Raw genomic sequence first — 11,114 nt, forward strand, 5'->3', positions numbered from 1 at the left:
ACTTAATTATAATTAGAATAACAACAGCTCCTTAGAAGTGTGCTGAAACACATGCAGGTTACAAAAAAATAAAAAATAAAAAGATTCTATGTATATAGTAAGACTACGTTTCAGCTGCACAGTGTTTGAATAGTTTGAGGTCAGTTTGTTGAAGCATTAAAGATTGCTCAGTGGTCAAGTTGCTTGATTAGCTGTACCCACCTAATCTGTTAGATCAGAACAAAAAATGTCTTTTGCTGGGGAATAGAGCATATGACAGTTTCATACTCACCATACCCTGCTGCTGCTCTTTGCTTATTCTTTGAGGTTTCCCTCCTTTCCCATCGCAGAAAAGCTGGTTTCATCACTGCTCAACTCTAAAGGAGGAACAGGCAATCAAAACCACGTATCACCTCATCTAGTTAAAATATGGATATTTAGAATGGCTGCAATATAGTTGCCACTGGCATTTTAACTATGAGCTAAACCATGACTGCTGACAGGATAAAGGTTGTCACAGTCAAGGTCCTAATTACTCTACAAATTGAAGCTCGATTGTAAGATTCATCTACTTGTGCTTAAGGCAAAGGGCTGGGGAGGAAGGCCTACATGGACTCCTTTCAGGGCCAGCAGAGAGACGCAGACAGCTCAGATGGGCTTATTCATACACTTTTGAAATGGTTTGAGAACAGACTTAGGAGGTATGAGCTGAGACTCAGATATATATATTTAGCCCAAGTTTTACTTGAAATAACACAGTTCAAATTATCTGAAGGGGTCAGACTTTGAATTTGAATCTTGAACTAGTTCACAATCACCTAGTTTCCTATACCTTGCACAAAAATGGCTGTGTTTCTACCTGTGGCAAAGACACACACAATTTTTCCCAGTTTGCTCACATCTGTTTTCCATATTTTTACCTGACACATTAATGATGTTGAATATTTTGAGCAGTATGTTTTGAAGCTAAGGTCTCCTTTACTAAAAGATTGCATGGGGAAAAAAAAAAAAAAAAAAAAAAAAAAAAAAAAAAAAACATATTTCAAGGACCTGGTAAGCAGATGGGAGCAGACATAAAGCTTATAGTCTTGATGCAGCAAATCAAGTAGGCTGGAAAGCATTCAGATAAGTCCAGAGTGCTGCTTCTCTCTTCTGGGTGTGAATCATTCAGAAGCGAAGAGCCACTGCTCTGCCACAGAGAAATCTAAGGCACCAACCTGATGTCTCCAGGGATACTCCCTATAGACTGCTGCCCAGAACAGGGTAGCACAGTTCTTAAAACATCCACAACTGCTTCTAAATCACATGTGTACAGTTATTCGCATTGTGGGTTACAGAAAAAATTAGGAAACACTGTTCTTTTGTTGTTTCCTGCTTGAAAAGCAGAAATGGAGGCAGGAACATCTCATGTGCAATGCTAGAACATAAGAACATAGAACATTATGTTCTAGGCTGGCCATCGAGGAAAACCATATGCAACACATTCTCACTCCTGATGCTGATTAAATAAATCTAATTAATTCACTTTTTTTTTTTTTAACTAGGAAAAAAAAAAGACTATATATATATATTATATATATATGTGTGTGTATTATTTTTTTTTTTCTAGGTAAATATTTTTTTCTCTCGTAAGGCAACTTCTCTGTCACATTTCACATCAGTCTGAGTCCCTCAGTCCTGCAAAGGGTGAGTCCAGCCCCACTGGGCAGGAGTCTGTGCAGCGGCCCTCCCACAGAAGCCTGCCCCTGAGACAACAGCCCTTTTATGCACTGCTTGTGCTCACATCAGACTCCTTTGCTCTGTAGATCGGCTGTCCCCATAGCCAACTATGTGGTGTGGCCATACACACATTTACATTACCCCTGGTCCTACCAACAGCATTCCTAGCTGGAGAGGGGAAGGGTAGGGAAGGTGCACCTTCCCTCTTCTTCTTCCTCCTTGCTGCTGCCAACATGTTGCAAAGCTCAGCCAAGCACTTACCTGGGACATAGTTTGCATGTGGCTGGCCCAGACTTTCCAGAGCTTTCTGCAGGTATGCTGAAATAAAAGCTCAGCTGCTGTGGGGAGAAGGGAAAAGAGAAATAAATACATATGTATCAACAGGAATGAAGAAATATGCCTAGAAAGACTTTGGGTGTTCAGTGTTTAAGATTCGGTGGAATATGAGTCTGTATAAAAGTTGAAATAAAAGAAGCCCATTGACCTATTTAATGGGACTAGTCATTAGAGCCACGACAGCTAAGGAAAAAACAGCCTAATGAGGAATTAAAAAATAAAAAATGAAAAAAAAAATCCTACCCATGCCCACTAGCCCAGGGCTAGCTCAATTAAAGTCAATGTAGAAATCTGCAAGAATAAAGAAATAAACAGTTAAATGTGTTATTTTTTATATTTTTATCCCTGTATTCCTGTCTTCTCATTCTTTTTGATTGGTTTCACTCTCAAATAAACCAACAGCCTCATTTGCTTTCTATTCTCTGCCTAATTTGGATAAATATAAATTTTGTGAGGCAAATCCAGAAAATAAGTTGTTACCCTGAGTATGAAGCCCTGATGAACATTGTTTTTTGATTCTGATAATTACGAATATTTATAGTATGTGGTTTAAGAGGGCAGCACTAATTGGACAATGGTTTCTGGACTCTGTTCTCAAAGCACTTAAATGATAAATCATTCACCAAAGACTGATAATATAAATAAAGCAATAGATTGGCTTTCCCCTGCTCTTCCTTTCTTTTGATTTACAAAACAGCTCCAATGAGCTGTCTGTGGCCAAAAAGCCAGTATTACTATCAAGTTAGAACATTGTTATGTCTGTTTACAATGATTTGGGAGACTAGAGGGGAAAAGTTTGAATCAACAAATATTTTCTACATTCCTACTGGTAACTCCAAGGCCCGTTTTCAGAGTTTCCAGCCTCCCCCCCCCACACACACCCCCTTGTCTGTTACAAGTTATGATGTGTGGATGAAGGCTTTTTCCCATGCAGTAATGACTGTATACTGAGATTTCAAGGGGCTGTTCATGACAATCCCATTTTCTGTGTAATTTCATGGTTGTCTTCTTGAATGAAGATATTGGCTGCTCTGAAGCAGGAGGTCAGATGCTCCTGCTCCCTTTCAGTATTGTTCCGGAGTATGTTTCCTTTCAGCTGATGAAAAGTAATTCATCATTTACACCCTTGAATTCTGCCAGCGTTTTTTGAACAACTTTTCTTTCCCTGTGGTACCTTGGGCCCATGAAAGAGATAAATAGGTTCAATACAACACCAGGCCCCGGATCCTGGGAGCAGGTTCGGCCTCGGAGGCCCTGAGCTGCCCCTTTCTCATGATGGAGTTTGTCACCTTTCTACCTCTGGAAGTCAAATCCTGTCGACTCAGCCATCTTTCAGCCTCTCTGAAGTGGCTTTGGCACCCACTGGGGCATGTGAGCTTAAAATTGATTTTTTTTTAAGATCTGTCAAGTTCCCTTAAGGGAGTGGGCTGACAGCCGGCAGGCCCCGCGGCCTATCACAAAGCGCTCAATGTCTAACAGACACCCGAGGAACTTCCTTGGCGGGGGCAAGGGGCCCCCAACTCCTGACACCTCGGGAGGGCGGCGTTGCTGAGAGACTGGCCCTCCGCAAGAGACATTTTCCTGCCAGCCTGCAGGAAAGCCTTTTAGCCTGGCTTTTTTTTTTTTTTTTTTTTTTTTTTTTTTTTTTTCCTGAAGGAGAGATGTTAAATGAAATAGTGATAGCCAGATTGGCTGGGGTACCCCAGCGGGGTGGTGCTGCCACCTCTGCTGTCCCTGTTCGATCTAGGGGGATGCCCCACATCCAGGTTGCGTTTCCTTCCACGGCTGCACTCCAAATCATTCATTACTAACGCCCTCAAATATCGGTGGGCACATAGTCATAGGCAGCGACAGTTACAATGCAAAGAGGAACATATTCAGCTTTTTTAAAAGAGAGGGGAGCATATTTTAAATAGACACCTCTTTACACAGCCACTGACATCACTGACATACGCAGTTGCAGCAAAAGGCATCCAAAAGCAGGACTGATAATTTTAGCTGATTTCTACAACCCTGTGCAGATTAAGGCTTCACCTCTGGAAATTTTGGTCCCCAGAGAGCAGCTTGGCACTGCCAAAATGCAGTACCACAGTACCTCACACAGCCGTACAGGTGTCTGTGGGCATTCCACAACCTGACCAGGTAAAACAAGATCAATTTTGAAGGAAAGTATCAGCAGATTAGATCACTGGCATGAAAAGCAAAGCTTGTTACAGAAATACATCTAACTGGGGGCTTAGTCTAAAGCAGTAATTTTTTTTTTTTTTTTCAGTAAACCTGAGCTATTCCAAAATATGTATTTAAGAATTCTCAGACACAAAGAGGTTTAGTAATATAACCCCCCCCTTTTTTTTATTTATTTTTTAGTAAATCTCTCTTGTTTGGAGTAGTTTTTAGAAAAGCAAGTAATCTTTCCACTTGATCAATTTTTGTCAACTGTTTTGCTCAGCACATAGTGCTGTTGGGGACTAAAATATGGAATATTCTCTCGGTTGGCTTATTTAAGTACAGTACAGCCCCCTCCTCCCTTTGCTAGAAGTCTTTGTTTGTAACAAAATTGTCTTATGCATCAACGTTATCAATATATATTCTCAGTGGGCAAAAGGATTGGTTAATTTGCTGTTGTAGAGACAGCAGGGGGAGCAAACATCACTGCATCGTGGGGGAATTCACAACAATAATAGTACTGGCTATTAAAAAAAATAAAATGTGAAAAGTAATAGACATTCTGAAGAAAACTATTCTTGTGCGCATTTATTATTGCCAGCCAGGCTAAAGCTATAGGTTAGCCCAAACTTTCTATGAAAACCATTAGCAGAGGCAAACAACAGCTAGGAGAAATTATAAGTATGCAACAGAAGTAATGAGTGAGTCAAGCTCTTTGTAACTCATGACTGGAATGCTGGAACCCTGCTCTTGAAGCTAAAAGATGAATGAATCTTTGCAGCTTTTCAGAAGTAATCTCTCTCTCTCTCCTTTTTAAAACCGTGCCTGTTTCTACATGCAGAGTGGCACACTATGCACAGACATGGCAGAGCCCTACAAACCCACCTGACAATGCAAGTTCGTTGTGGTTGGGTGACTCGGTGACTCAAGTCTGAAGTATGGTGCAGGGTCAAAGCAAAGTGCAAGCCGGAGCCAGACGTCTTGGCTTTGTGCCCAGCTTGTTATCAGGGGACCATCTGGTGGCAAAACCCTGGCCAAAACAGAGTCTTACCAGACCCAGGGGCCAACACACCAGGCTCATAACTATGTTATCTCAGGTACCCAAGATATATCCCTTACCTGCTGCACACCTCCTTCTGCTTATGCTTTCCCTACATAGTTACAGGTTACAGCATCGTGTTTTTGGGTGCTGCCCAAAATGAATGGTATCAGTAGCTCTGGTTTTCTTTAAAGTTTGATTGAATCTCTGAAACCGGATTGATTTTTTGCATCTAGTACTGCCAATCTGGTCACATTAACTGCTTATGAAATTAATTTTGTGATATCTCATGTTTGTCAGTTCTTCAGGTGAGGATACACATGTTGCAACTTAAAGCAAAATATTCCTCCTTTGTTCAACAGCTCTCCATCTGCCCATCCATCCACCCATCTGCCTCTGTGTATTCACACACAAAAATAAAACCTGCTAAACAAATCTATTATCTCTTTGTCCACACTATCATGATTTGTGGATCTATTCTTCTTTTCAATTTTCTGGAATACATTCACAGGATATTATCATCGCAAATATTTTTTCTGCAGTTAGCATTCAGCATTCCCTTTCTGCTTTTCTAATTAGCCTTTCAGTTTGCTTCTGACTATTTTATATAGCCTTTCAACTGCTCTACCTTACCAGATTTTGTACATTTTTTCAACACCTTGTGCTTACTGCTTATCTTACTCTTTACTATACAACCCTACTTAGCCACATTGGGCATTGTTACCTTTATCCTCCTTTAGACTTAAACCAGGATGAATTTCAAATGTCCTCCAACTGTTTCTGAAATATATTCCAATTTTCTTCAGTAGATTTACCATACATTATAATAAAATCCTGATAAAAATTCCTTAGCACACTTTGCATTCCCTCAAACTCAGCTTGCCATAAGACTTGCATTGCTTCTTACTCTCAACAAATATTTTAAATCGAATGATGTTGAGATTGCCGGATCTTTCATACCTCTCAAGTTCAACACCCTTTATTACCCTTGGCTCTAAACCTTGAATTAATTCAAATAGTTTCTGAAAGACAATTCAATAAAGTGCACAAGAGACTGGAGGCAATCTTACATTGCCCTTAGAGATGTGAGTATTCCTTAGTTTTACCATACTTATTGCAGTCAATAATGGAGTAATTAAAAGCCATCATTATCAAAGTTCTGGCTCTCTTGAAGGCCTCTCTCATCTGCAAGCAAAGAACTAAAAGTTCAAAGAATCATTCAGAAAACCACCTGACTACCTTTTCTGTGCTTAACTTTTATCAGAATTGACATTGCTATGTCAGCCAAAATACTTGCAGCATTTCTCTCTGAAGACATTATACTGATACAACTCCTCCTCTGTCTCCCTGTTCTCTCCACAAACCCCAGACTAGTATCTCAAAACCTCAATTTCTTGCCTCAACCATATCTGTGTTATTCCAATAATATCATGCTTATCCTTGATACTCACAGTTATCATTGATAAGTCTTTGATGTAATAAATCCTTGATATAGTATCATACTTATCCTTGCTATAAGATATAATCAAAAATGAAAGCAGAAACTTAAGATACAGAGTAAAATATATTACTTGCCAATTTTCCACAGTAACTTTTCATCATTACTCCAAAATTACTTTTTAATGCAAAGAGTAGTTCCAATCACATAGAGGCCCACATGATTCAGATACTATCATAATCACAATTAGATTACATTACTGCAATCAGGAATGGAGATCATTAAGAGAAAGAATATAAATTGCTTTAGTTTTACAAGTACTGAGCTAGCAAAATTATAATTAATCTCCATTTATAATCTTTTCTTTCATAGAACTGCAAAGCATGCTACTTTTTTTAGGCCATCAATACAAATTAGAACTAAGTAATAAAGCCCTAACTACTATTACTGTGCAGTTCTCAGTCGTAGAAACTTTCACATTATGTACAGAAGGCTTTTCATGCAAACAGTGCCCTCAGCATAGAGGGTTTTTTTTTACTGCAATAAGTCCTGCTATTTCTGTAGTAAGTTTGCTGTTTATAACACAAAACACAATCAAAACTGTCTATCTCTCTTCCAAACAATGGATGTGAAGTCTGCTTCTAAAATTGGATGATACTTTTACTGAGAGATGAGACAATAATGACTTAGCAGCAGAGGCAAAAATGCACAAATACAACATTTCACAAGTTTTCAGGATTTACCCTAAAAAACAAGTATGTGATGATGTCAAGAGTGGAAAGCTGGCAGACAAGGCCTCATCTATCTTGGGTGTATATTGCCACAGTCAATATACACAGCTCTGATAGAAATTTAATGTTGTCATATATGCTTTTTCCTAATTTTAGTTCTCCATTTTGAGAAACAAGAATGCTAAAATCAGTGGCAGCCTTGCCCACATTCTTCTAAAAATCCAAACCATACCTTCTCTGACAGATGAGAAAGAAATTATTCAAAAGGAAAAAGGAAACAAGTGAGCCCCCCTTTTTAAATGCATAATTGACTTTCTCTATTCATTATACCAGGACAGAGCAAAACCAAAGTAATTGTTGGAGATTTGCTGCTTCCAAGAATAAATGACCATCCCTGGTCAGAATCTGTTTTGTGCTCACTATATGGCAAGGAGAAGAGTTTTAAATCCATGTGAAACAAATTGGTAAGATCGCTGTGGATTCCTCGGTTAACTTCTCTCTTCACAATCCCCTGTATGTGGGCTACGATATCTAACCCAGTCCTTGGCCAAACCAATAATGAAACAATTAAATGGGGTCAGCTTAAAAACTAACTTTTAGACTACATAAGCAGAAGCTGGATAGTTTATGTGTTACTTTAAACACTTGTCTTCATAACAGCAGCCTATTCAAATCTAATCTGAATCCACTAGCACTCTACATTAGTACATCGTATACTAAATGTTTTATTGAATATATCTTACCCACTCCACTGTCTCCTTAGACAACAGAGCATGCACTTACTTCGAACAGTTTTATTCAAACCCCTTAGCTTCTGGAGTCTGCTCTGCTTATTCAACATCACCAATAATCACCTTCAAATTTTTAATATAACTATCAGGACCCTATTTTTCTCCTGATAACACATCGATATATTTTCAGGCTTCCTTACCATTTTCTGCATTTCTTCACGACAATAAGCAATACACTATGTAATACTTTTCTACCATACAGGTAATTATGAGCCATGCTGTGTTATGAGTGGCAGGCATGGACGTACTCGAGGGACTGTCGTGATTTCAGCCTTGTTGGCAGCAGAAGGAGGTGCATTATGCCATTCCCTATAGCAGCTGATTGCGACTAGGTCAGCTTCTCACTGTTAACTTTTTTTTTTTTTTTTTTTTTTTTTTTTTAGTTCAGTGATGTTTTCAGGCTTAAGTCTGTCTGAACAAATGAAGTTTTGGATGACAGTCTTGGATGCAGGCCTTTAAAATCTTTGTAAACTCTATTTCAGATATGCAAATGCTTTGGGGATATGGCTCTTGATCAAGTTTTCATGAACATCCACATTCCTATGCTGAAAAGCGTGTGAAATCAGTCATCTACCAGACCCAAGTAGAAATTGCTTGATTTCAGTTTCCTTGTCTGCTTTTTCTATATGCCTGAAATTGTTTTTATCATCTTTGTCTATGCAGTCTTTATATTAAAATGTTTTTCTTATTTACTGTAACCAATTCAGTTTGGGTCAACATTAAAACCATGCCACTCACTTCAAAGAGATCCAAAAGAATGCAAAGGAAATCTAAGGAGGAAAGTATGAACACTAGACAGCATCCAGAAAACAGTGTAAGACCAATATATTTGCTATTTTTTTAATTAAAAGCTAAGACTATTCAGTAGTTCACATAGCACAGTAAAATGAACAAACAATATTTAACCTACTAAAATATTATAGATCCAGAACTGGCAAAAATCTTGATGCACATTAAAAAGGTAATTCAGACGCTTATGTTAAAATGGATAAGGGAATTACATATGTTTATTAGGGGGTTTTCTGCTTTTGGTTTGTGGGTTGTTTTTTTTGTTTGGTTGGTTGGTTGGTTTTGTTGTTGTTGTTTTTGTTTTGTTTTAAATCTGCCAGCAAAAGAACATGATCTTAGTGGTATGTCAGAGATAAAGTTGAAACACCAGAATGCCCATGGCAAATTCAGGGAACAAAGACTCACTCATACAGAATAAGAATGAGCAGTTATGTATAGCATACTATTAACTCAAGGTATTTTTGAAAAGCACAAATGATGAACATCAACAGCATACACACAGACATATACATCTATTTCTTACATCTACAAGTTTTCTTCCCAGTGCAGTGGAATAAGAGCTGTCGAGCTACTGCAGTGATGGACATATTGCTGGAAACCATCTAAAGAGAACAATGTGCCAGAGGTATCCTGTGTATAACAAGCCAATTAAAAAGAAAAGATAAATATATATATAAAGAATAGAACTCTTTCTTGAACATTAAGAAACAGAGACAGCCTCCCATCTGCAGCATCGACCCATGTGTTGGCTACACAGGTGAAATGAGTAGCCAAACATCTTTCAGGTATTATGTTACAGTGAAATAAATCTCCTTTCACAATGAAATCATTAAAGAAATTGGTATGAAATCACCGCTGTAGTCACTATTATTTGCACTGTTTTCTTTCACTGAAAAGTGAAAACAGTTGGAAGGGGTGTTGTATGGACAACAGTGCCATTTGCTTGTGTGCATGTTTCCTAAGATGGGTCCAGTTGCTGTAGGATCTGGTGTGGCACTACCCATAAGCAAACTCTGTGAGATGAACCTGCCTAATGAGAGAGCTGAACCTTTCAGGCACCTTGCTGAAGACATGGACAAAAGCAATACAGTGGCAGAGAGGTTAGTTGGAGGTCTGTAGATAGTGGTGTCCCCCCAGGGGTCAATACTGGTTATTGTTAAACTAATACCAGTATTGTTAAACTTATTCATCAATGACTTGGGTAATGGGTAGACTGCCTCCTCATCAAGTTTGCTGATGATACAAAACTGGAAGAAGTGGCTGATACCTCAGAGGGCTGTGCTGCCATTCAGGAGGATCTTGACAGGCTGAAGAGATGGTCAGAAAACATGGGAAGAACTAGCAGAAATGAAGGAATGGGAAATGCCTTCTGCATTTCAGAACAATCACAGACAATCTGTGAGTTTAACAAAGATATTGAAGGCTTGACTCAACCAAGACACGGGTATTTACATGAGTAATAGATAGTCATAACAAATGTTTAGGTAGCCTAGAAAGGAGAGGTAAGAGCCACAAAATTTCAAGACAGCTTTGTGTGGATTAGATCAAAATGTATGCTTTTTAAGAGCTGAAGTAACAAAATCTCTTAAGTTTGCCAGAGTTTTGAGTTTGCTCTTGTTTAACCCTGGCGGGCATCTAAGTACCACATACCCATTTGCTCGCTCTCCCCAGGTGGGAAGGAGGAGAAAATCAGAAAGGTAAAAGTGTGAGAACTTGTAGGTTGAGATAATAGACAGTTTACTTGGTAAAGCAAAAGCTGCCAAAACCATGACAGAATTCATAATCAACAGATTTTTCAAATTAGAGTAAGCTATGTTTCTAAAAGATATATTATTTTTTTTGAGTAGGAATTAATTTAGGGAGCACTATTGTCTGTACTGTACAGGTCAAGCTATATCATTGCAATGGACCCTTCTGACCTTACAAATTATAAATGATTTAGTGACCAAAATACTATCTTAAAAAATTAAAAATACTCTCTCTAAGAGCATAGATTTCAATACCAGAAGGGTTCAGTCAGTCCTTTATCATTCAGATGTAGATAAATTGAGTCCTTGCACTTTTCTCTCTATCTCTTTCTCGTAAAATCTAAGTCTTGTCTGTTCTACATAGATATTCATGACATT

Source organism: Oxyura jamaicensis, chromosome 7, assembly GCF_011077185.1.
Source record: "Oxyura jamaicensis isolate SHBP4307 breed ruddy duck chromosome 7, BPBGC_Ojam_1.0, whole genome shotgun sequence".
Taxonomy (NCBI): domain Eukaryota; kingdom Metazoa; phylum Chordata; class Aves; order Anseriformes; family Anatidae; genus Oxyura; species Oxyura jamaicensis.